The sequence below is a fragment of the Camelus dromedarius genome, chromosome 18 (genome assembly GCF_036321535.1).
Source record: "Camelus dromedarius isolate mCamDro1 chromosome 18, mCamDro1.pat, whole genome shotgun sequence".
Classification (NCBI taxonomy): Eukaryota; Metazoa; Chordata; class Mammalia; order Artiodactyla; family Camelidae; genus Camelus; species Camelus dromedarius.
In genome coordinates, this window is record NC_087453.1 from 40,914,448 (window position 1) to 40,937,254 (window position 22,807).

Consider the following 22,807-nt stretch of genomic DNA (forward strand, 5'->3'; position numbering starts at 1 on the left):
GGTCCTCCATGGCTTAAACTCAAGCTGCCCTTCCAGACTCAAATTCTATGCTTGAATTCCAAAAGCCTCCTGTGGACTGGGCTGCATTTGTTATGTAGCCAGTGCTTTCTCACCTTCAGCTCTCTGCCCTAATATTGGTTCTCCTGTTTGGAGAACCCTCTATGCCCACCATATTCCACTTTTATCAAATGACTGCACATACATACTTTCTACTTGCTTTAACCAGATGTTATCTCTTCTCTCTGATTTTCACACGGCACTGTTTTATGCTTCTGTGGATTTCCTGTTACTCATACTTGCAATTCCGTTGTACTGAAAGGCAGACTCTCAGCTCCATATTTTTTATCTTTATTCATATGCATTGAATACCATAAATCTTTGTGTGCAGTAAATGCCCAGCAAAAAAGGTATTGAAGAAATTAATAAATACATGAATGGTATCATTCTGCATTCACTAATGAACCATTCTGATTAATGAAAAAAGATGAATTACTCATTAACTGTATTTAACATATGTTACCTGTATACTTAATGAATATGACCTTTTGGGCTAATATTAGGAAAAATATTCTTCCGAGACAGTGTTAAGTTGACCCGTCTTTTAGAATGTTCAGATGGGTTCACTCACGTTGACATCAACCATTTTTGAAATTCAGAGGCAGCAAGTACACATATAGATTTGATATTTGAGAGGGACTTATTTTTTTCAAATTAAATCATGCAAGGTAAAAACAATGACTCAGAGGAGAACGGAGAGGCTTTGGGGGTGAAATACGGTAATAAGGTAGCTAAGCCAGACTGAGAAAAGATGAGCAACAAGCCTGCTTTGTCAGTCCTTTCATGGAAAAATGACTCAGCACTGTCAGCAAATGTGACGAGGTTACAGTATTCTTACCCCACAGACTTGGGGGTTAATTGTGTTCCACACAGAGTATAGTTGATTTGAAAGACAATCAGTTATTGTGCTTTTCTCTTTTAATTTTTTTAAGCAAGTCAGTGTTTTCAAAGTGTACAGAAGCCTGGTTCTTGTGATGAAAGCTGATGATGAAAAACAAACTGAAAGTAATTTGAAATATACCCGGATTTGCCAATTGACTGAGGTTCTTGAAAGTCATCTTTCAGTTTCTTCTCAGCCTCAGAGTCTGTTTCTGTGTTTCACAGTGAGTTTTAAAAATCTTAGTGGGAACTTGTGAAAGTCCAACCCTCCGTCCTTTTGGCCTCATGAGAGAGAAGCACACGTCGTGCTTTCATTTGGAATGATAAATAAACAAACTCTGTGTCGACTGGTGGAAAGCAGGCAGAAGGATTTCTGCAAATGGTAGCATGCCCACCTCTGACTTGAGAAACAGGATCCGTTCACTTTCAGTGTTGTCGCAGGACCTGAGTCAGAGGCTTTATATCATGAAGAAGCGAGTCTCCTGTCGTCACTCTAAGAAGATATATGCATGTCTTCCCCCCACCCCAGGTTGTGGGTGGAGGAGTATGGAAGCCAGGCTGACGGCTTCACTCCCAACACAGCCTCTGATCACCTAGTCTGCTGCAAAATTATTTTCATCTTCTGCTGCTTTTCCTGTAATAATTCAAAGAACTGTGTTTGTTTTCCCATTTTTCACACCCTCAACTTCCATGGACACAGGAGTGCAGCAGTCAAAGCCAGGATTCGAGTGATCATTAAACACTGATTTGAATATAAAATCTATGGCCATTTGAAAGGGAAACCTTGAAGGGCTCATATGATAAATCCCTGGGGAATTTGAAAGGGATGCGCTGTGCCTAATTGCCTCTGACACAACTAAAACACACGGAGCTCTGTGAAGAGTGGGAGGCAGATCCCTCAGATCCTCTCTCAGCAGCACTGGAGGGTCACCGTGGTTCATGCATTTAGTTCATCTAAAGCTATGTGGTAAGACATCCCTCAGCCTCAGCCATTCTCCCCTCGATGGTCAACAAGAAGAAGCCCAAATTACTAAGTTTTGTTTATTTGTTTTTTTCAGTTGAAGTATAGTCAGTTTACAACGTTGTGTCAATTTCTGGGGTACAGCATAATGTTTCACTCATACATATACACATATTTGTTTTCATATTCTTTTTCATTATAGGTTACTATAAGATACTGAATACAGTTCCCTGTATTATACAGAAGAAGCTTGTTGTATATCTATTTATACATAACAGTATGTATCTGCAAATCTTAAAACTCCCAATTTATCCCGTCCCACCCCCTTTCCCCCCCTGCCAAATTACTAAGTTTTGTTTTCAAAGATTTTTAAAGACAAACTGGAAAATAAAAACAAAAACAAAAACAAACAAACAAAAAAACAACCTGATGGAACCACAACCATCCATCTGATGCCTTGGGATGCCTTGCATTATGTTGTATCTGAACTTGGCCTCAGAAAACAAATGCAATTCCCAACATAACAGAGATGAGTTTCCTGGGCCAATGTGGCCTCCCGTTGCTGGGAGCTACTGCTGCCCGACATGGGCAGCTGCAATCGCCATGCCCTGGTCCCTGCCTGGGTGGTCCTGGGGGGGGGGGGCTGGAAATCTGTGTGACTCCTTGGGACCTTTGTCACAAGCATGTGCAATGCCTGTGTGTGAGTTCTTGCAAGTAAATCCCCCAGCTAGGGCCGAGGTGACCTGCCCTGGGCAGGGAGGGGGTTCAACACACATCACTTCTCATGATTCTTTATTAGGAATGAAAGGATGTTGCAATGGGAGGGAAATACTAACCCACGCTGGGCCCTTGTTAGTGGAGTCTTCTGCCACTCTTCTCCTGCTGTAATTATAGCTCCATAGGATTTGGAGCCAGTCAGCCCTGGTGCTTTGACAAATTCCCTTCTTCTCATAGGCCTAGCCATACCAGATAGCAAGCCCCGTGGTTCTAAGCTCTAAGCTGTAATTGCCACCATCTTTTGAGCTTAAAGCTTACAAACTCTGCTAGAATAAACCTTGGTCTCTAGGTTTAAGAAACAAAAGTAAAAACAAAAATAAAAGACTTTTACTTTTACAAAAGTTAAATGACAACCTACGGAATGGGAGAACATTCTTGCAAAAGATGAAACTTACAAAGTCTTGATCTCCAGAATATATAAGTAGCTCATACGACTTAATAAGAAAAAAAAAAAAACAACCCAATCCAAAAATGGGCGAAAGATCTAAACAAGGAATTCTCCAATGAAGACAGACAAATGATCAATAGGCACATGAAAAAGTGCTCAATATCACTAATTATCAGAAAAATGCAAATCAAAACTACAATGAGGTATCGCCTCACACTAATCAGAACAGCCATCATTCAAAAGTCCACAAATGACAAATGCTGGAGAGGCTGTGGAGAAAAGGGAGCCCTCCTACACTGCTGGTGGGAATGCAGTTTGGTGCAGCCATTGTTGAAAACAGTATGGAGATTCCTCAAAAGACTAGGAATAGACTTACCATATGACCCAGGAATCCTGCTCCTGGGCTTATATCCAGAAGGAACTCTACTTCAAAAAGACATCTGCACCTCAGTAGCAGCACTGTTTACAATAGCCAAGACATGGAAAGAGACTAAACATCCATCAACAGATGACTGGATAAAGAAGATGTGGTATATATATACAATGGAATACTATTCAGCCACAAAAATGACAACATAATGCCATTTGCAGCAACATGGATGTCCCTGGAGAATGTCATTCTAAGTAAGCCAGATAGAGAAAGAAAAAATATCATATGATATCGCTCATATGTGGAATCTAAAAAAGAAGACAAATGGACTTAAATATAAAACAGAAACAGACTTATAGACATAGAATACAAACTTGTGGTTGACAGGGGGGAGGTGGGTAAGAAGGGACAGACCTGGAGCTAAAAATTTGCAGATACTGACAGGTATATATAGAACAGATAAACAAGTTTATACTGTATAGCACAGGGAAATATATTCAATATCTTGTGGTAGCTCACGGTGAAAAAGAATGTGATGATGAATATATGTATGTTCACGAGTGACTGAAAAATTGTGCTCTACACTGGAAATTGATACAACATTGTAAACTCATTATAGCTCAATAAAATAAAAAACATTTAAAAAGTCTTATAAAATAAGACACACCATTCTTATCTCAAGGTTTGTTACTGGGAGTTGAATGAGGTAATCTATTAATTCCCCAGCCTGGCACCGCACACACAGCCTCTTCAGGAGTAGCAAGGGATAGGTCTCACACTGTTCTGTTTGGGAAGCCAGGCAATGGGAAGACCGGGCATAGTTTCCTTTGGCTTCTGTGCTGTCGGGCTTTGGAGCTGCCTTAAGCTTGTCCCTAGTCTGGAGTGGTACTGTGAGCATGCTGGCCCACATTTTCAGTTTGAGAGCCGTGATACATTCTTCAAGAATTCTGAGTCCTACCTGGCCCACCTTTTCCTGGAGCCAGAGCCCTCTAAATCTAAGTCGATGAAGTGAACCAGGGAAGCTCCTGAGAATGCTGACCCAATTAGGGCCTCCATTGTGTACGTTTCTTCACTGACCTACCTCCTTCTATGTTCTAAGGCACAGACCTTGCATTTGTATAGTGATTATATGTGCCATGCTTTACAAGTGTTGGCTTCTTTAATTCTCATCACAGTCCTAAAAGGCAGGCACTCGTATTATCTCTATTTAAAGAAGAGAAAGTTGAGGCACAGGAAGGTTAAGTGGTCTGCCCAAAGCCCAAGAAGGTCCCATCATTTCCAAGTGGCAAGATGAGGGTTCAAACGCAGACAGCTCTGCTCCTTCCTGAGCCCACAAGCTTAGAGATGGTGTTGTGCTGCCAGGATTTCATGTCTATGCCTTCCTTCTGGCTTCTCACTAGCTTTCTAGACCTTAGTCCAGTCATTAAAATATGGCAGGCACTCTAAGTATTTAATGAGTGAATATGTGAATGAGTGATGCTTTTATAACTCTCTCAGCCCCTGTGGTCTCATCCAGACTTTTTTCCTACTTTTTATCTTCCCAGTGTTTGGAAATTTCACTTTCTGAGTTGATTAGATATCTCTTTGTCTTTGTATGTGTCATCTTTCAACCAGAATTTGAGAGAGAATTTCCTGAGGGGAAGAACCATGTTTTATGCCTGTTATATAACCCCTGCCAGAACAGCTGAGTAATCCATTATGACATATGGAACCTCTAAGTAACTTTCTAAATAGATTGGAAACTTGGGGTGTTGAGAGACACAAGATTTACCCCTCTTCCCAATCCATCACTTCTCTTTTCTCCTTCCCACAAACTGCTACTTGGTTGAATAGTTTAAAGATTAAAAGACAACGTGGCAAACATTTCAAGTTAAACTAGATGAAGGACCTAAAGAGCCAGAAAGGAATTCAGACTCTTTCAGTGGAACAGATTAAAGTATTAGGGCAATAATCCTGCCTCGAAGATTTCAGGTCACTAAAGGAAATTTGTGAGATTGCATCATCTCCATTTTCTTCAGAAAAACAATAGCATTTAAAATTCCTCTCTGAAGATAACATTGCTCTTGGAGCTATATTCAAGTCAGAATCAATTATGTAGACCTTATGTAATAGACACAGGAAATAATACCATCAACTATGAAATTAAAGACGACACCAACATGCCCTCTTAAATAGGTCATAAAAGTGGTGAGAATGGCCATGTTTTTCTGAGGAGTTATTTGGAATTCATTTGCCTTCACCAGACAGAAGCCACACCATATTCTGAATCATGGTTAATGGTGGCAATACTGTTTTTTCCTTTGAACCACTTGCCTACTCATCGGCTAACATGTTTGAAATACCACAAAGGAGTTAGACTATTGTGTCTTTGGGTGGAAAAAAAAATCCAACAACCCATTTCCTAAAAGGACTATAATTGCATTTAAGAAATGCTAGTAATTACTAGCCTGGATGGGTAAGTCTAAGTTAGATTCATGAACAGCCAGGAGACATACCTAACCTTTCTTAAACTCTGGGGCACGTATGTAATTGGAACATTATGTCTGCAGTGAAGGTGTGTTTTCTTCGTTTTCAATGAGGAGGGTAATTAGGAAGATAATAGAAGTAACACTTCAGTTGAGAGAACCCTTGGCTGAGGTTTACCAAGGTGGTTTCTGGCTCCATGGTAAGCACGTCCGACTGAGGGCAGATTTTCGAAGTCACTGAATTTCTCAAGGCTTTTTCCCTCTGGGCTTTCTCTTCCTCTAATAAAACTGCTTTTAATGTCATCTACATTCCAGCTCTAAATCCCAGTGCTTAAAAATGAACTGTCTATATCTGAATAACTTAAAAAAAAAAAGTAGCTGAAATAAAAGCAGAGTTGTTTGCTCTTCTCTCCCGTCTGACTGCGTCTGTCGCATACATGCACTGGCCCTGGACATGAAGCTCAGATATTGATCTGGAGCCTTATTGATCTCCAGCTTAATACAGGGACGGTGCCCACCAATCACAGGCAGTAACAGAGATGCTCACTTAATCTTCTTTTGTTCACTTACAAAATGAAAAGAAAGTCTTTATTAAAGTAACTGTTAACGGGTTCCGATATGTCCTGCCACAAGCTGAACTTTGGAATCTGATGAAATATTTTTTAAGTAAGCTTCTGGTTTTGTTATATTAATTTGAGTTTGGATTTCCTCCAGTGGTTCAGAGAAAATGGAAGTGTGATCTTCAAGTATTTAATATATTCTGTTTCCTCCCTGGTTAATATGGATCTGAATTAACTCCTTCCAAGATCATCCCTAAGTACTAGTGTACCCCACACTCAAGGCCCTCCACTCTCCTGTGATATCCCACTAACTGGAAATAATTGGGGGACCAGACTACTTAACCCTGTGTGGTTCCACTCAGATAAATCATGACGATTTCTCTTCTCGTTTCTTCTCTCTCTGTGATTATTTATGGCTGTGTAACAAACCACCTTAAAAGTTACTTGCTTTAAACAGTATCAATTACTTATTTTGTTCATGGATTTACAATTTGGGCAGGGCTCAGCAGGAAAGACCTATCTCTGCTCCACATGGTGTCAGCTGGTATGTTTTAGCTGGGCTGGAGGATCCGCCTCCAAATGTCTCCCTAGCACAGCTGATCTGCTATCTGGGAACCTTAGTTCCTTAGACTCAAGACGCTGGGACCGGAAGCTGCCAATCTCTTCCAGTCTAGCAAGCGTTATTTCTGTCATATCTGGCTGGCCAGAGATGTCACAAACTCTGCCCAGATTTAAGGGGAGGTGACTTAGAACCCTACTTGTCATTAGGAGGCGTGTCAAAGAATCTGGCCAGCTTTATACCACCACACTCTAATTGGTACCCAGTTGTCCAAGCCGTAAACTTAGACATCACTTTTGACCCATTCTTTGCCTTTACTGATACTCCTCTCTATGATTCACTGTAGAAATACACACACGGTTGACCCTTGAATAACATGAGTTTGAACTGCATGGAACTTTTTCCATGAATACTTACTATACAGTATTACACGATCTGCAATTGCTTGAATATGCAGATGTGGAGCCATGTATATGAAGGGCCATCTGTAAAGTTATACTCAGACCTTCAACTGTGTGGAAGGACCATGCCCCTAATGCCCTGTGTTATTCAATGGTCAACTGTACTGTTTATTTCATATAATTTATAATTATACAATTTAATCTTGTATCACTTATATCATGTATATATCAATGACCAAGTCCTTCTAATTGGCTCTAGGATCTTCCCACTTCTCTTGAGTCGCCCCCACCCCTCCCCGGTACACACAATACCCCTCACCTTCCTCCAGACTAATCACCCTGCGTCCAGCCTTGCTCCTATCCAGTCCAGTCATGGTGATTTCATTTTGAATCACAGATAGCATCACTCCACTGATTAAAATTCCTCAAGCATCCTCCATTGCTCTTAGGGTAAAGCGTAAACGTGTGTGCAGGGCTCACAAGGCCCTGCCTAAATCTGCCCCTGCCTCCTTGTCCAGACGCACCCTCCGTCTCTTGTGAAACCGTTGGCATCCAGGCTTCAGCCTCGACAAGGTCTTGATATTCTTCGAATGCTTTCACTTTCTCTTACCTCTGAGACTTTGTTGAGGCTGGTCTCTTTCTTTAAAGTGCTCTTTTCTGCCCTACTTCCTTCTCACTGTCCCCATTCCCACAACCAGGATAATTCAGCCTCATTCTTTAGATTTCAGCTTAGTTTTCAATTAGCCACTTCCTCAGGAAAGTATCTTATAGCCCTTCATTCATTTTTTCATTCACAAAATATTGATTGAGGACCTGTGATGTGCCAGGCACATTTCTAGACCCTGGGAATCCTACAGGGAGCAAAATAAACAAAAGACCCTTCTGTCATGCAAGTTACACTTCTAGTGGAAAAGTCAGGCAATGAATTAAAATATATATTAGTGATAAGTACTAGGCAGAAAACAAAGGAACCAGGATGCGGAATACAGAACGTCGGCTTTTAGTGATGTTGGAGTTTAGGCAGCACAGCCAGAGAAGGCCTTGCTGGGAAGTTGTCATTTGAGTCAGGACTTAAGTAAAGGGACTAATTATGAGGCTTCTGGGATGTCCATTTCGGACAGAATAAACAGGAAGTGAAAAGGCCCTGAGATGGGCGTGGACTTCTATGTTTACGGAAAGGCAGGGGACCAGAGTGGCTGGCATGAACTAGGGACAAATCAAAGAGAAGATGGGTCAGAGAGATGGTCAGGCCCAGATTGCAGAGAGCCTCAGAAGTCCCTGTAAGGACTTGGGCTTTCTAAGTGAAGGAGAGACATTGGGAGGTTGAGAGGAGTCACATGCTCTGATTTATGTTTTAAAGAGAGTATCTCCTGACTCCTTATCCTGAACAGGGCCCCCTGCTCTGTTACCCCATACTCCCACCGCACGACTGTTCACCTGTGCTGTAAGTTCTCTGTATCCCTTGCTGAGTTCTGTGAATGTCTGGGTTCTGTGAAGAGAAGCACTCTGTCCAAGTAGTTAATGTTTTATTCCCACCACCCAATCCAGTGCCTAGAAATCATAGGTTCTCAATAAACATATTTGATTTCATTGAAATAATGAGTAAATGAAAGTCAGCGCCAGTGCTGATTCTGACTTTCATTTTTTACAACAACTTTTTCAGATTGGTACTATTAAACCCCAATTTATAAGTGAAGAAATGAGGTAAGTGGAGGAAGTTACAAAAAGAGAAAAGGAAAAGGAAGAAGTGAAATTATTCAGCACGGTCATGGCAGCCTTCTTTGAGCTAAGAAACCCAGGTTCTCATATTTACCTTGAAGTTTCCAGGGGAAGATTCTACTGGCCCATTTGTCTGGCCTAGAGATGTCCATTCACTTTTCTGAAAAGATAGTCACAGTGGATGCTTATTTTGACTTTTGGCAGGCAAGGGGAGGTACTTCAGTTTGAGGACTATTATGAGGATAAAAAGGCAAAATGTCTAGGACACTAGCATGTTACAGAAATTCATTCCCCACCTGAATGTACATATATATGTGCACATGTGTGTACAAAGGCTTCATTACTAGTCCACATGTGTTTACTGGTGTCTCCTATGTGCCTAGCCCTAGGAACGGATGGGTCTTTGCCCTCAGTGAACTTATGGGAGTTACAGAACAGTGTAGCGAGTAATATAGTGGAGAGATAAATACCTCTTCTAGGAAGTAAACAGAACAGAAAAATGGGTAGAAAAACAAGTTAATACTGATCACATGGTTAGCATTTCTTGAATACCAGCAGGAACAATTGCTTACTGACAAAAATATTTTTCCTGTTTTGTTTCATGAGTGTGATCTTGAGAATCACCGTTTGACTTGTCTCATGAAATCAAAAAATATTCAAACTGGAAAAAAACAAAACAGAAAAACAACAACAACAAACAAACAAACCCAGAACTGTCTTTTGCTTAAAATGTAAGGAAAATGAGTCCCAAGGAGTCTCACCAAAAATCACACATAAGAAGCCTGAGGAGGAAAACCAGGCCCCTGAGCCTTGGACCGGGTGAATGGCTACGTTTTGCTGTCTGTACGAGAAGGAGCAGACAGCTGTCTCCGCAGGAGTACTTTGGGCTTGGTGATCTCTTTACCCTTAAGCCCCTGCCTTTGCTTATTTGCTGGTGTCTTCTCATTTACTCAGTCTAGACATGTTGTTGTCAGGCTTGGATCCTGAGCGGGCTGTGACAGCTTTCTGTTGTCAAGTGCATGTCCTCATTACCTGCACCGCAGCCAGATAAAGGCTGCTGCCCAGTCGGCCCCACCACCCTGAGCCGAGTCTGCCATGACATTGCCTCTTTTTCCTCCTCCTGCTCCAGGCTGCCGAGGGACAGGAGACAGAGGTGCTGAGTTTCGAGGTCTTCTGGGCTTGTCTATACTGTACCCATCTTTCCAGACCACATGGAGACTGGCATGCGGCTTCAGGTCCCAGAAGGAAAAGAGTTTCCATCAGATACACACACTGCTCTGAATCTCCAGTCAGTTCCAGAACCGTTATTTGCTTATTGAAATTTTACCATCCCTGTATGTAGATGGACCCAGACAGCAAGAGCCAGTGATGTCCCTCTGTTCCAACTATATGGCAAGAGGAACATGCAACCATGCTAAATAAAATTACTTTCAAGCGCACACCCTGAATTGGAGAAGCCTTTGCCCAATTACACTGTGTCAGCGCAGGTCACTTACCCTGAATGGTTCTATTGTTGTGACCCTGATTTGGAAGTCATCACTCTTGCTCTGCATGATAAACTTGAACCATGTTTTGCCCTGAGGTTTTAAGGAGCTGTAATTTAATAACAAAACAATCTATGAGCAAATGAGATCTCCCTAAATTAGATGCCCCTTTCAGCAGCACAATAAGTAATTCTTTCCAATATGATAACACCACAGGGCTCTGGAAGTCTCTTTATTAAATAATAATCCTTCCTCATATAGGATTTTGCATGATTCTTGGGGAAAAAAGGCTGTTTACCTACTTAATCTTGAACAAGCATTCTTTACTTATGTGATGGTCTACACTATCATCGCTGCTGCCTGAGTTTGCGACGTAAACTGAGATGGCTTTATACCCTTTTGTACTATGGATATTTTTCCACATACGGCACTATGAATAAGAACAAGTTCTGTGGGATTTCACTAATTATAACTAAGACTAAAAGCACAGACCACCCTCTTCCACCTCATATTGTTATGTTCCTCACACATTTCATTTTATTTGTTTTTTTATACATGTTTATTCAGTGTCTGCTTTGTGCCAAGGACTGTTACAGGTACTGAATGTAGAGCAATGAAAAAAAAGAGAGAGAGAGGGAAGATCCCTGCCCTCACAAATATTATGTTTTAGCAAGAAGGTAGGGGGAGATATACAACACACAATAAATATTTAGATAATTTAGATTATGTAACATGCTTGAAATTAATGAAAGCTATGACTAGAGGCAAAAGTACAGCAGATTAAGGAGTAAGTGGGTGAACCCCAGTATTAAATAAGAAATTAGGGGGTCAGAAAAGTTCTCACTGAGGAGGAGAGATTGGAGCAAGGATTTGAAGGAGGTGAAGTAGTAGGCCAAGCAGATAATCTGGGGAAGGGTGGTTTCAGATGTAAGAATCAGCTGCAGTAAGGATCCTAGGGGGCTCATCTGGAGTTGGCAAGGAAAGCCCTGGAGATCTTTGTGGATGGTCAAGGGAACGGAGTGAAGACGAGTTCAGTGAGATAATATGGCTGTTTGGGTTTGGAGTAGGGGGTGTGGGCAGATTTTAGGGCCTTGTCCACTGCTGTAAGATATCTGGTTTAATTCCAAATGAATGGGGAAGCCATTGCAGTCATTTGAGCAAAGGAGTGACATGATTAAATTTAAGTTTCTGAAAGATTAGTCTGGCTAATATTTTTTGCCAGACTAATCTGTTTGGGGATGATGGCATGAATGGAGAGGATAGAGGCAGAAGGTTATTGCAACAATCCAGATGAGATCTGTGGGCGTCATCAAGATGACAAGTTGCAACAGAAGTGGCAGAAGGAATTCAGGTTTCGTATACACTTGGAAGGTAGAGCCAACAGAAAGAAGTTAAATATGGCTCAAAGGGGTTTTGTCCGAGCATTGGGAAGGGTGGAAATGGCCAGAGGAAAAGGAGGTTTTCAAATCTGGATCAGGAGTTCAAGTATGGAGATGTCAAGTTTGAGATGACTATTAAATACCCAACTGCAGGACATACACAAGTCAGGATATATGTCAGGATATAGGATTGAGCAAAAGATGGGATTTGAGTTGGCAAGTAGGTGGTATTTAGAGTCCCAAGGACAGACAACACCACGGCAGTGTATGTAGACAGAATATAGGATGGATGTCTGAGCCGTGGGCATTTCACCATTAAGAGGTCAGAGAGAAAGAAGTTTAGGAACTAGATAAAGAGGCTAAGAAGAAATGACTAGTGATGCAGTAAGAAAACCAAGAGAGGGTGATGTCTTGGTGAAGAAGGCATTTTGAGGAAGGAGTGATCATGATGTCAAATTCTGTTGTAGGGTAAAGTAAGCTGAAAACTGAGAATGACCACTAGATTTAGCAATATGGTGGTCATGGGTAGATTGCTGACAGCAGTTTGAGTGGTGTGAGGGGATAAAATGCTGAGTGAACAGAGAAGGATTTTGTCTTCTCTTTCCTTTCCTTCCCTCCTTCCTTCCTTCCTCCCTCCATCCCTCCCTCCCTCCCTTTCTTGTTTCCTTTCTTCTTTCCCTCATTTTTTTTTTTCTGCCTTCAAAATGAGCTAAAAATCCAAACTCAAACATTTGTTGACAGTACGATTTTAATGAATCCCTTTGGGAATTTTGTTTTTAAATTCTTGGAAGATTTTCACTTACTTGATTTGTTCCTAACATTTTAAAACTGGCATGGATTTTAATTATCCTCAGATTTCATGTGTGAACAAAGCAGCCAAAGGTACAGATAAGCATTTCAGAAAATCATTAACTTATTTTAGGACATTTCACTATACTTTCACATAGTTGAGTATGGAGAAAAGTATTAATAACTTGTTTTATTCTGTCTTGGCAACTTAAGTCACATGTTCTTCTCAGAGTTTAACTTGCCTACCGTGTGTGCATAGACACCCTAACAAGACAGGAAACTCTGAAGGGAACTAACTATATGAAGATATTCTTCATACTATTTTAGTAGCTTGCCATGTCTCGCACATAGTAGCTATATAAGAAACATTTGTTGGTTTAATTTTCCCCATTCATTCTGCCCAATCCTGCTCTCTTACATACAAGCCTCAATCAATTACAGAAAGATAGTAGTAAACAGTCAGAGAATAGGGCTTATACCGCTAGATGTTCTAACCCTCAAAGACTTTACAGTCTTGATGGAGGGAGACTACTGATGTATGTGACAAGTTGAAAAGCAAAGAAAGAACAATGTAAGGCAACAACAACAAAAAAAAAACCCAGTAAGCTTGTGATTAGTGACCACACGAAATCTACAGGCAACACATGTTTAAAGGGTTGAAATTTACAGGGTTCTGTGCCAGTAGGAAAAATGTATACAGGCATAACTTAGAGATATTGTGGGTTGGGTTCCAGAACACTGCAACAAAGCAAATATTGAAACAAGTGAGTCACATGAATTTTTGGTTTCCCAGTGCATATAAAAGTTATGTTTACCACTATGCTGTGGTCTCTTAAGTGTGTAATAGCATTATATCTTTAAAAAGTACGTACCTTAATTAAAAAATACTTTCTTGTGTATTTTAGTGTAGAGTGGTAGAGTGTGTACCTGCATGCATGAGGTCCTGGGTTCAATCCCCAGTCCCTCCATTAATAAATAAAATAAATAAATAAAAAAAAAATTACCTCCCCCAAAACAAAACAAACAACAATATTTTATTGCTAAAATTGCTAACCATCATCTGAGCCTTCAGCATATCATAATCTCTTTGCAATAGTAGCATTACTGATCGCCATAACAAATATAATAATAATGAAAATGTTTGAAACACTGCAAGAATTACCAAAATGAGAAACAGAGACAGGGAGTGAGCAAATGCTGTTGGAAAAGTGGTGCCGATAGACTTACTTGACACAGAGTTGCCACAAACTTTCAATTTATAGAAAACAATATCTTCATTCTAGACAGTAGGACTTTGTTGTTTAACTATTTTATATATAGTAGTAGTATCTGCAAATCTATATTTAATATCTTATAATAACCTATAATGATAAAGAATATGAAAAAGAACATTTATATATAACTGAATCACTATGCTGTACACCAGAAACTAACACAACCTTGTAAATCAACTATACTTTAATTAAAAAAAAAAAAAAAAGCAGCACGTTAAAATAAAACAACAACAATATCTTTGAAGTGGGATAAAATGAGGCATGCCTGTGCTGAGGAAGTTATTCCTAAAATAGTCTCCTGCCCTTCTCCCTCTACCAATAATAAAAGAAATACATGTTTATAAGAAAATCAGATACTATATTATGAGCATTTTTCTTTTCCTATACAATTATTTTAAACATCATTTCCAGCATATATAGATTATTCTATTGAATGAATGTGCCATAATTTATTTAACTATTCCTATGGATTGGATGTTTAGATTGTTTTCCAGGGGAAGGGATAGCTCAGTGGCAGAGTGTGTGCTTAGCATGACGAGGTCCTGGGTTCAGTCTCCAGTACCTCCATCAGAAAAATAATAATTAAAAAAATAAGTTGATAAACCTAAGTACCTCTTCCCTCCAAAAAAGCTTAAAAAAAGAAGTGAGAAAAATAAAGAAGCAAATTTTTTTAAAAAACGAATGTTTAGATTGTTTTCTCTTTTCCATTGTATACCAAACTAAGGTGAAGGGTGAAAAGCCTTGTGGCCATATCTTTGTGTATATCTGATAGTTCCTTCTTTTCTTTTTTTTTTTTTTGGATCACTCTTACTCATTTATAGTTATGTCTCTATATTAAGTTTCCAGATGTGGAATTACAATATCAAAGACATTGACATACATAGAGATTATTTTGTTTTTGTAATTAAAAACACATAATGTAAAATTTATCTTTTAAACTGTATTTTAGTGTACAGTTCAATAGTTTTAAGTATATTTATATTGTTAAGTATATTTATATAGTTTTAAGTATATTTATATATATTTATATATTAATAGTTTTAAGTATATTTATATATTTATATTATAAGTATATTTATATTTATTTAGTGTACAGTTCAATAGTTTTAAGTATATTTATATTTATATACTTAAAATTATTATATAGTTTTAAGTATATTTATATTTAGTGTACAGTTCAATAGTTTTAAGTATATTTATATTATATTTTAAGTATATTTATATTATTATTTGTATTTTAGTGTACAGTTCAATAGTTTTAAGTATATTTATATTGTTTAAGTATATTTATAAAGTCTTAGACCCCTAAGACTTTCTCATCTTGCAGAATTGAAACTCTCTATCCATTAAACAACTCCCATTTCCCCCATCCACCCAGCCCCTGGCAACCACGGGGCTACTTTCTGTTTCTATGAGTTCGACTACTTTAGATACTCATATAAGTAGAATCATACAATATTTGTTGATTTGTGACTGGCTTATTCTCTTGCATAATATACTCAAGATTCATCCACATTGTGGCATGTGTCAGAATCTCCCCCTTTTTAAAATTGTTTTTGAATAATATTTTATTCTATGCATACGCTACATTTTCTTTATCCATTCATCCACCCAAGAGCACATGGGTAGCTTCCAGCACTTGGCTATTGTGAATAGTGCTGCAGTGAACCTGGCTGTGAGGCTCTCCCTTCAAGATCATGCTTTTAATTCTTATTCTTATATATGCATAAGTAGTGGGATTTCTGGATCATATGGCCGTTTATTTCTTAACTTTTTTTGGAGGAACTCCCATACTATTTTCCATAGTAACTACACCATTTCACATTCCCATCAACAATGCACAAGAGTTCCAATTTCTCCACATCCTCGCAACACTTGTTTTCTGAGTTTTTTTTTTGATCATGGCCATCCTAAGGATAATGCCATTACACAGAACTTTTAAAGCTCTTGTTTTTTTCAGAATATTTGTGTATGAAATTAACACATCTTATTGGCCTTTAATATTACATATTTTTATAGTTGTAAATTATAAGAGAAAATAACTTTTAAGTTCTACTTCTTTGGTTATTAATAAGATTTAATATCTTTTGTACAGGCCTACTGGCAGTTATTTTTTTTCTGTTGTGATTTGTATGTTTATAACCTATAAACATTTTTCTATTGCATTTCCTGCACCCAATTTATAATATTTATGAGTGACTAACATATAAAATATATTATGTTTTTATCTCATTGTCTTAGTCAGCTCAGGCTACTGAAACAATACCACAGAGTGAGTGGTTTAAATAGCAGACATGTATTTCTCCCAGCTCTGGAGACTGGGAAATCCACAATCAAGATGCAGACAGTTTTGGTTCCTGTTAAGGGATTTCTTCCAAGCTTGCAGGTGGCTGCATTCTTGCTGTGTCCCCACATAGCAGCTGGTAGAAAAAGAGAGCTCTGGTCTCTTTCTCTTCTTATAAGGATGCTAATCTCATCATGGGGGCCCACACGCATGACCTCATCTAAACATAGTCACCTCCCAAAAACCTCACCTCCAAATTGGGGGTCAGGGCTTCAACATATGAGAGGGCATATTCAGTCTCTAACACTTACATTTCTTATAGATATCCTCAGATTATCACATGCACTTTATTTTTGCTACTGGCGATTTCTGCCTCTATGTTACTGATGGAGTTAAACCTAATACTATTTTAATTCACATTTACATCCCTTTGTATCTGAAGAAAATCCATTCTTATATAATAGTTAAGCATTCACTTTTTTCTCCTGTGTTAATATTTTGTCAATTCCAGTGCACCTAGAATTAGTGATTGAATTAACATTATTCTTCCCAAATAGTATGTTTTTAATTTGAAAACAATATTATAATGTATTAAATAGCAAATGATATTATAGCCAAACATGAACTTCTTAACAAGGTTTAATTCATATTAACATTTTGCCATATTATCACATATCAGATCTTATGTATATGTGATATTACTGATGAAGACTGTTTCTTTGCATACATGCCAAAATCTATGCCCCTCTCTCTGCATGGATATCTGCCATCAAAAATTGGCATTTGATTCCTTATCTATATTCTTATGCTTTCATTTTACATATACCTGTATACACACACACATACATACACATATACCTTTATGTATGCATATATAGCTTGTATATATTGATATACATTTACATGGAGATAGTAATAGATATATTTTTAGAATGTTTACTTTCATATAAATAGTATTCTGTTATATCTTTCTGTAACTTGTTTATCCCTCAAAATTTGTTTTTGAGGTGTATCCATGCTGGCATGTGTAAAGCCATGTCATCTATCCTGGCTACTGAGTAGCATGATGATGTAAGAATATGAAGCATTATGTTTAGCCAGTCTTCTGCTGGTTGTCATGAGTTGTTACAATCTTTTCCTTTTCTATTGGGAGGAGCTGTGCTGTGAGCAATCTTACAGCTGTCTCTTTGTGCACATGTGAGTTTCTCTAGGAGGTCTGCACCGAAATGTGGAATTCCTGAATTGTGTCTAACACAGATTTTCATTTTTCTTTGAAAATGGTTCAAAAGTGGCTTTAAGAAAATTAACTAATGTCTCTAGACCTCAGTGACTTTGTCTAGATAATATGGGAAATACTTTACCATGTTGTCCTGAGGATCACAGTGCCAATGTGCATGTGTCTATAAAGGCACCTGGTGAAGAACAAGCACCTGTCATCTAGGTCCCCCTCTGCTCTAACACTGGTCACTGATTGCTTTTGAGCCAGAGACTCACAGTCTCAAAGGGACATTTAAAGACGTAATCAGTATTTGTTGTTTTGTAAGTGTGTGAGCAACATTCAACCTCTTTCCATTTGGGGACCATTCCCCAGGGAATGTAGCATTGTTGGAACACAGCTCCCTATTTACCAGTATGGATACAGTGACACACATCTGAACCAGGATGATGGCCAAGAAAATGAGAGGTAATAAATGGATGTGAGACACTTAAAATTATGCTGTTAAGTACCTGGTAACTGATTGCTTGCAATTGGATATGGGATGCTACAGGATGGGAATAGTTTAGGTAAAATTAACAAGTCTAAGAGACGTGGGAGTATATAAGGTTCTATTAACAGAAAACAGCATGGTGGAGTTGAAAGCGGTTTGGGAAAAAGGTGAGTCAGGTTTTAGACAGGGTGATTTGAAGGGGACACCCAGTTGGTGTTGAAGAATAGACAGCTGGAGCTCAAGAAAGTGGAAGGAGTTGGAACTAGATTTGAGAATACTCTGTGTGAGAATGATTTAAAGCAAGAGGTCCAGAAAAGAGAAAAGTTTCCTGCTGTTAGGTTTACTGAGTTATGGGGCCTGAATTATTTCCTTGCTGTGTAGCTGCAGACTGGGGGCTAAGAGTGTCTGGAAGAGATGGTCGAGACTGCAGGTGTAGGCGGTGCGGGCAGCTTATTCTGCATCCCTCCAGTTTTCATGCAAATGACATGCAGTAAACATCCAGTCAGCAATGGTGAAGGGAAAGGGAATATAGGGGCAGACTGCTTTTGTGCACTAGAGACGGGGTAGGGGTGTCATGGAGCTGAACAGCAATACATGAACACGAATGCAGTTTAGTGCACATTGATTTCTGGAGCGTGTTTACCTCTGGAGGTGAAGAAGATGGAGAAGGGAATTCTGGGTTGTCCCAGAATCTTCAAGTGGGTCAGAAATTTTAGATTAAAACCTTGAAGATAAAGAAAGAGAGTTTGAAATATTAATTCAATTCCAAATAATTTTAAGCTTGGATCTCACCGTTTACCTTACATCTTTCTCTTTAACACAAGAAATCAAAACATGACTTAAGTCAATTAGACCAATAACATTTGGAAAGAAGAACAGATTTGCAATCAATCTTTTTAGAAAGGGATATTTGTTCTCAATTAAGTTAGTCGTATCATTGCCTTTTTAAAAATAACCGTAGAATTTCTTCTTCCAAAAATTTCAAGTCTGCTCTCTTTAGTAGCATAGTTATATTCTGAAGATTTGTGAATTTCTCCCCCTGTTTGTTTATTTGTTAGTTCCAGTTTGTGAACTTAGACCTTTCCCTTCAATATTTTGCTTCGGAGCAACTTATTCTGATACTCTCATTACCTGAGGGACTGGAGCATCAGAAAACTTTCCTAATATGGATTCAGGAGATGAGATTCCACAGGAAAAAAAACGACATCAAACATTGATCTGCTTGTGTAAAGTGATTCTACCAATTATATGGCATTTCGTGCTTCCTGTAAATTGATGCAAACTTCATTAAAGAAAATGACAAATGGCATATGGCCGCAGGCAAGGTGCCAGTCCACATGATGAATCCTACAGTGTTCTAGTCCAGGATAAACAATGTTTTTAATCACATTGAAAAAAAAATCTGTCTCATTGATTTGTCTACAGAACCAGGTAATTATAATTGTGTAGCTAGTTCCTTATTAGCTTAAAAAGTAATAAAAATAAAAGGTGGCAACAAATAGACATTTGATTTGGGTTTACACTGCAAGAAGGATTGCCTCGTGGGATTTTACAGTCTGCTGCCGTGATGAGGTCTTCATCTTTATGACATTACGGTAGACTGACCACAGAGCCCAGGTTTGGGTGCTCTTGAGTTATTTGGTATATTGCTTTGAGAATTAGAAGGCCGGGGGTTGCCAGAACTGATTATGAGATTTTTCTTTGCTTGACAAGATGAGCAAGTCTGTGTGAGGCAGATGCATTTCTATGGACCAACTGCAGACATGTGTCAATCACAGTCAGGGGTGTGTTGCGTTCTTTTCGACAGTGGGCGTCTAACAAAATTGAATTTTAAGGGGCTAATTACACTCCTATCAAGTTCTGAGTTGCACTACATTATACATTATTTTTAAAGTTAAAAAAATTCCATCAATTAGTTTTTATAACTGCTTTTCTGGTTAATTTTACATTTGGAACATGGCCCTATAAATATATTTTTAATGGTTCCCAAATAAAGGTTCAGATATATAAGAAATAAAAATGATTTCTACTTATAGAAAGTAGAACTAAACAGTAGGTTCATCACGGGGAATTTATATAGGGAATTTTAGTTAGTGTTTCACATCAGGCTTTTTTCCGAGCTCCAGAAATTGCCTCTGGCTTATTTAAATGGGAGAATGTGGAAGGATCGTCATCCTTGGGCAGAAATGCATGAGAAACTAAGCTGGAACCTGTGCTTCCCCCATAGGGTAATTTAACACATGCCCTATTTCAAGCCACAGTCAGGCTGGTTAGGGCACTCCACTGCTGGCTCCCCCTATAATGGGCACTTGCTTTGGGCTGTGCTGGGATTTCCACACTGCCAAAAATAACTTCTCAACTGGTCTTGTATCTTTCCATTACTCTCCAGAAATAATCTTAGAGCATCAAAGTTCTAAGCGGGAACCTTTGGCTGAGTATAAGCCATGTGCCATTTCCCTGGTCACCTGGTCCATTGGGCTTCTTAATGAGAAGTGAAGCCGCGCTCCCACCAGAGCCATGTGGTGGAGAATCTCTGCCAATTAGAAAGAGAGTTCTATTGCTGGGCATCCAAAGAACAAAGAAGCAACAGAGTTGCATGACAATGAAAATTCTCCTTTTAATCATGACATTTTTTCCTTGTTTACTTTTATGTTTATTTTTAAGAACCATAAACATATGAAGTAAATAATTCTCATTAATATTATCAACCCCAACACTTGGTTATAGATGTGACCTTTTATTCCAGGACTTTTTCTGCTACAACAAAGGTATGATTTCTGTTCCTGAACCGCATACCTGCCTCCCTTTTGTGTACACATGTCTGATAACTTCAAGTTTAGGAGAAGGTAGATATTTGCTTTATATATCAACCTATATTTTAAATTCTATCTTTTTTTAACTAAAAAAGAAATTTTGTTGTTGGAGGGATAGGTGATTAGGTTTGTTCATTTATTTATCTAATGGAGGTACTGGGGATTGAACCCAGGACCTCATGCATGCTAGGCATGCGCTCTACCACTGAGCTATACCCTCCCCCTCCACCCCTTATTTTAAAATCAGCGTCATTTCCCTCTGCTTATTTTGCCATCATAGTCACAATGAATCCATATTTATTGAGGATGTCTGTATTTGTTTGCCAGGGCTGCCATAACAAAGTACCACAAACTAAGTAAACCACAGAAATGTATTGTTTCTCACTTCTGGAAGCTAGAAGGCTGAGATCAAGGTTTTGGCAGGGTTGGTTCTTCCTCAGAGCTCTGAGGAAGAATTTGTCCCATGCATCTCTCCTAGCTTCTGCTGCATTGCTGGCAGTATTTGGCATTCCTCGCAGCAGCAGCATCCTGATCGTTGCCTTCATCTTCACATGGCATTCTCCCTGTGTACACATCTGTGTCCAAATCTCTCTTTTATAGGGACATCAATCATATTGGAGTAGGACCCATCCTAATGACTTCTTCTAATTTGATTTTCTCTGCAAAGACTGTCTCTCCAAACTAGGTCATATTCTGAGGTACCAGGAGTTAGGATTTGAACGTATCTTTTGGGGGACATAATTCAGCCTATAACATCTTCTTAGATGGCTGCCTCTTCAGTGTGACTGATTTGAAAGAATGAGTCCTTTCTGGAGTTTTAAAAAAATCTTTAAAACTAAAGAATATGTAACTGAACACACTTGGTTGACTATTGAGGATTATATACACTTCTAAATTTCAGTGCTAAAATTGACAAAATGGTTTCTTTGAGGAAACTCAAGGAATTACTAGATGCCCCTTGTCAGGTTGAGGAAATTCCTTTCTACTCCGTGCTTGTTGAGTACTTTTGTCATACAAGCAAGCTGTATTTTGTAAGATACTTTTTCTATATCTACTGAGAGGACTATTTTTGTCTTTTATTCTGCTAATATGATGTATTGCATTGATTGATTTTTATATGTCAAGCCAACTTTGAATTCCTGGGGTAAATCCCACTTGGTCAGTTATAATTTTCTTTATAAGCTGCTGCACTTGATTTGCTAGTAAATTGTTGATGATTTTGCATCTATATTCATATGGAATATTGGTGTGTAGTTTTCATGTGACGTCTATGTCTAGTTTTGGTGTCAGGATAATACTGGCTTTATAGAATAAGCTAGGAAGTGTTTCTTCTTCTGTATTTGGAAAGAGCTTATGAAGGACTGGTGGTACTTATTCTTCAAACGTGTAGAAGCATTCACCAGTGGAGCCGTCCATGCCTGGGGCCTTCCTGGTGGGCAGCATTTGGATTATGGATGCAGTCGCTTTACTTGCTGTATGTAGGTCTGTTCAGATTTTCCGTTTCTTCTTGTGTCATTTCAGTATGTGTGTGTGTCTAGAAACGTTTCCATTTCATCTAGGTCATTTAGTTTGTTGGCACATTACTGTTCATAGTATTTCCTTAAAATCTTTTATTTCTGCAAAGTCAGTAGGGATGTTTCCTCTTTCATTCTTGGTTTTTGTAGTTTGAGTCTTCTTTTTCTCTTTGTCAGTGCAGCTAAAAGTTTGTCAATTTTTATTTCAAATTTCACTTTTGCTTTTGTTATTTTTCTCTTGTTATCCTATTCTCTATTTCATTTAGTTATGCTTAAATCCATTATTATTATTATTATTATTATTATTATTATTATTATTATTATTATTATTATTATTATTATTATTATTTGCTTGCTTTCGGTTTAGTTTGCTCTTCTTTTTCTAGATTCTTTCAGATCTTCTTTATGAATGTTCTCTGAAGTAC

General features: G+C 38.6%; 1 protein-coding gene and 1 non-coding gene across 3 annotated transcripts in view; one reads left to right on the plus strand and one right to left on the minus strand.

Moving 5' to 3' along the window:
• Nucleotides 1–22,807, plus strand: part of MACROD2 (mono-ADP ribosylhydrolase 2) — a 1,873,695-nt gene that overhangs the window by 804,798 nt on the left and 1,046,090 nt on the right. The window lies entirely within an intron of this gene.
• TRNAA-AGC (transfer RNA alanine (anticodon AGC)) lies at nt 21,017–21,089 on the minus strand. Its single transcript has one exon. It is a non-coding gene; the product is annotated as a tRNA-Ala (tRNA).